The following is a 4,696-nucleotide window of genomic DNA, read 5'->3' as shown; positions in this document are numbered from 1 at the left end:
GTGTGGAAGCATTATGACAGGCAAGGCATTAAGGGAATGATGATTTAGGTTCAGTACATCAAAGAGTTGGCACATGGAACCAACAATTCACATGTGCCTGTATTTGACAGATTGGGAGAAAGGTACCAAACCTCATAAAGATGTTTGCATCTCTCATCACAGAAAATTAAATCCAGCTTTCTTGGGGTATAAAGTTTCAATGATCTTTCTTACGTTGCAGTGATAAGCAACCTGAGATGTTGCATACAATATATTGCCTCCTCTGGTCTAGAATGTGCCTATTACATAAATGTTCATCACCATGCTCAAAATCACAGCAACGCAGTTCTTGCGGTGTTCCGAGGTGCCAGTTGTAGTGGCAGATTTCAGTGAAAGCGTCAGTGGTGAAGTGCAAACACACATGACACAGTGGGCAGAATGTATTCAGCGGTGTGCTATTCCCAACGGTAGAACCAGAATGGGTACCATTTCTGCTTTTGTTCAGAAGCCAGACCCACATGATTCATACCTAAAGGTCTTTGGTGTGCATGTGATATACATGCAATTGAGAGGCTGATGGGTTTCTACCAGGCAAGCAGGAAAGCTTCATTCCATATCCTACCTCTGTTTGTTCTGAATTTGGTCAATTTGTTCTGGCAGTTCTTCATAACTCAGTCCTCCTCAAACTTATCTCATTACCACTCTCCACCTTGTTAAAATCTATTGTCCTTTACAGGAACCCTCTGTCTTACCCAAGGCATTATAATAAGCTTGGAGTTGTTACAGCAAGGATAGAGACCAGTCCCTGAGTTTTGCACATTCTGCCCTAAGCCATCAGAGGGTGGCAGGGTGTCCTCTTCCTGAGTGATGGCTATGGGTGACCATTCTGTCTGACCAAAATGGCCTAAATAGAGATCAGAAATGAGTTTAGAACTGTAAGGTATACCCAAGCTCCTGGTTGTGGAGCTAATTAGAGTGATAGAATCAGAGAGTTGTACAGCTTCAGTCCAATTTGTCCGCGCTGACCAGATATCCTAAACTGATCTAGTTCCATTTGCCTGCATTTGGCCTTTTCCCACTAAACCCTCCCTATTCATTAAATGTTGTAATTGTATCCACCCCACCCCCTCCTCTGGCAACTAATTTCATACATGCACCATCTTTTTTTTTGAAAAGTTACCCCTCAGGTCCCTTTTAAGTCTTTCCCTTCTCACCTTAATCCTATGCCCCCAGTTATCCCCTACCAATGAAAATTACCTTGACTATTCACACAATCCAGATTTTATAAACCTCTTATAACTTATATATTTCAAAAACCTTCTTCGATCCACTCAGATAAGTGACATGTGACATGGCATTCCCTCTTACACAGGCATCAGGTAATGTATTTGTGCAAGTGTAAAGCTAAGCTAAGGAGGTGTATTCATGATCTCACAGCATATTTGGTCAAAGTATGTGACAATTTAATTTGTGTAAGTGATTGAATATAATGTAATGCATTGATAGGCCATCATGTGACATGGGGAATGTGTGTAGACAAAGTGAGTCAGTTGGCATTAGTCAGGTTACTAAACCTCCTCTTTCTCCTATAAGAGAACATAGAATATAGAACATTACAGCGCAGTATAGGCCCTTCAGCCCTTGATGTTGTGCTGACTTGTGAAAATAATCAGATGCCCCTCTAACCTACACTGTTCCATTATTATCCATATGTATGTCCAATACCCATTTAAACGCCCTTAACATCGGCAAGTTGACTACTGTTGCAGGCAGGCCTTTCCACGCCCCTACTACCCTCTGAGTGAAGAAACTACCCGTTATATCTGTCCTAAGTCTATTACTCCTCAATTTAAAGCTACGTCCCTTCATGTTAGCCTTTGCCATCCGAGGAAAAAGGCTTTCACTGTCCAAAATATCTAACCCTCTGATTATCTTATACGTCTCAATTAAGTCACCTTTTCAACCTTCTTCTCTCCAATGAAAACAGCCTCAGTTCCCTCAGCCGTTCCTTGTAAGACCTTCTTTCCATACCAGGTAACATTCTAGTAAATCTCCTCTGACCCTTTCCAAAGTTTCCGCGTCCTTCCTATAATGCAGTGACCAGAACTGCACACAATACTCCAGGTGCGGCCTTACCAGTGTCTTGTACAGTTGAAGCACAACTTTGTGGCTCCAAAACTCAGTCCTCCTACCAATAAACGCCAACACATCACATGCCTTCTTAACAACCCTATCAATCTGGGTGGCAACTTGCAGGGAGTTATGCACCAGGACACTGAGATCTCTCAATTCATTTGCACTGTCAAGAATTTTACCATTAGCCCAGTAATCTGCAATCCTGTTACTTCTTCTGAAGTGAACTACCTCACACTTTTCCACATCAAGTTGATTTCTCTGTGTCATGGAAACATGCTGCTGTGCTAGTCATCCTCCTTTCCTTGATAAACAAAGCTCTGAAGCACACAAAAATGGGAATTACTGGAGAAACTCAGCATGTCTGGCAGCATCAGTGGAGAGAAAAATGGTTAACATTTTGAATCCTGTGGCATTCCTCTGTTTCCCTGGATGACTGCCTCCAGGCCATTCTGCCTATTGCCTGCTTTTGGCCTCACATTCTCTGTTGTTGACCAGTGAGAGCCCCCCACTGACAAAATCCCATCCACTTGCTCCCGGGATTGTAGGACAATTGGGTGATTCAGACCCACAATTATCCTAATACAGTGAACTGGGTGAAAAAGGTGAGTAATGAATGAGAACCTGTATCCACAGATTTTGTGCTGAGCAGTGAGATTTTCTGCACTCCTGGTAGCCTCAACGACTTTTAAAAAGATATCATCAGCTCCAGCGAGCAAGTGACCTGAGTGTGCCCTTGGAAACCTCTGAGCTTCCATCCACTTCCTGTCACCTTCAACATTATCCTCTGATCCTCCCTCCCCTCCACTCATCACCCTAGACCATGTGACCATGGAAGTAGCTATGTTATCTGTCAGTCCTTCCTACCAGCCTAAGTCCAAACTCTATCTCCAAGCTTCGTCTCATTCCCCAGGTTTCTCCTCTGATCCTCTGCAATCATTCTTTGGGCTTCTCTCTGATCCCTGGACCCACCAAGATATTTAAATATCCCCACTTCATGCCTTCCTACAAACCTATGGTCTCCATTGTGAATGTTCTCCCTATGTGTCAGCTCCCTGAAATTTACCCTCAGGACCCACATAGTGACACACCCTTTAGGCCCCTTCTTGCTTATCCAAACTACCTGTACCCATCTAACCCCACCTATGGCCATACTGAAGATGCTAGGCCATTCCCACTGTGTATTTCCACACTCTGACCTCATATTGTGTCCTGTCTCTACCACTTCTCCATGCCTCACATGAAGAAATAATACCCCCTCACCACTGACTTGATATGGTGGAGCTGAGCCTCCCTCCAAGTTACTGTTCTCCTGCTGCCCTCATTCATGCTGGGAAATCCAACAAAGCCAACCGCTCACCTCAGAGACAACTTGCTAGAAGCTGACTGGTGCACACCACTTCAGACAAATGTGAACTGGATACAATGAGGTTCATGCACTGCTTACTTAGTATTGTGTTAATTGTAATAAGTTTTAATATAACTGCAGTGATAGAGGTTAATAACTATATAGATGAATGCCTGAGGTAAGTGTCTGATGCTGTGACCTCAATAGCCATGTGTTTGTGTTTTACTCGGAAGGCGGGCCCTATATGGTTTCTGCTCCATAGCCAACGTTATCTCAATACTGCACAGCTGTGAGCTGGCAATCACCATGCCAACACTGTTTGCAGCATTGATGCCTGATTCTTGAAGTCACTGCTGTGCACAGATCTCCAAGATGCACACAGAAGGAAAAGAATTAGCAGGAATGTCCATAGCCTTGCTGTCATGTACAGTGTGACAATAAATATAGTTTAACAGTTATGAAGAAGTCTGATCTGAGTTTGTTTCAAGACTCAATGAATCCACATGAGAACACAATCAAACATTAATGAATATACATGGCATGCAAATTCATTACAAGAACCTGCCACAGGACTGGGTGAGGCCTGATCCACTATTATCATGCCACCAGCTTAATTTTTCAATCTGAGGCTGCTGATGTAATTTGGACAGTATGGCACTTTCCTGCTTTACTCAACTCACCTGTCATATTCTCCACTCACAGACTCTTCACTAAATTGCACCCACGGTTCCCACTGTGGTTCAGATCACGGAACTGATTCCTGAACATTTTGGGTGGACATGATCACCTGCTGATAAACCTCCTCCTCCTCCTCCTTCCTCTTCCAGCTCTTATTGGCTTCTGTTCATTCTCCTTGTTACAATGTCATCCAGGGCAATAAAACCTATTGTACTCATGATTGAGAGCAACTGGCTGGTGCAGGATCCCTGAAATCAAGTCAAGGCACAAGCCACAGCCTCCCAGTAGACTATAGCAACTTTGGCCAATTCCGGAAACCATCAAACACTTTTATGATCACAGCAAGAGCCAGTAGTAATGCATCAGGAACTTCCCTGAGGGTATCTAATGATTCCTTTACTACAGGGTTCTCTCTGCTGATGAACTCATGTTCCACTGTATGTGTTTAAGGCAGTTTGCTAACTGAAGGTTTGAGCTCCAAGATAGGACTTCCATAATTCCAATCTGCCTGTTCTATTTGATTTGATTTATTATTGTAACTTGTACTTAAGTTATGTT

This window comes from Chiloscyllium punctatum, chromosome 8 (genome assembly GCF_047496795.1).
Source record: "Chiloscyllium punctatum isolate Juve2018m chromosome 8, sChiPun1.3, whole genome shotgun sequence".
NCBI lineage: Eukaryota > Metazoa > Chordata > Chondrichthyes > Orectolobiformes > Hemiscylliidae > Chiloscyllium > Chiloscyllium punctatum.
The sequence above is the reverse complement of the archived record's forward strand: the minus strand, read 5'-3'. Positions refer to the sequence as shown.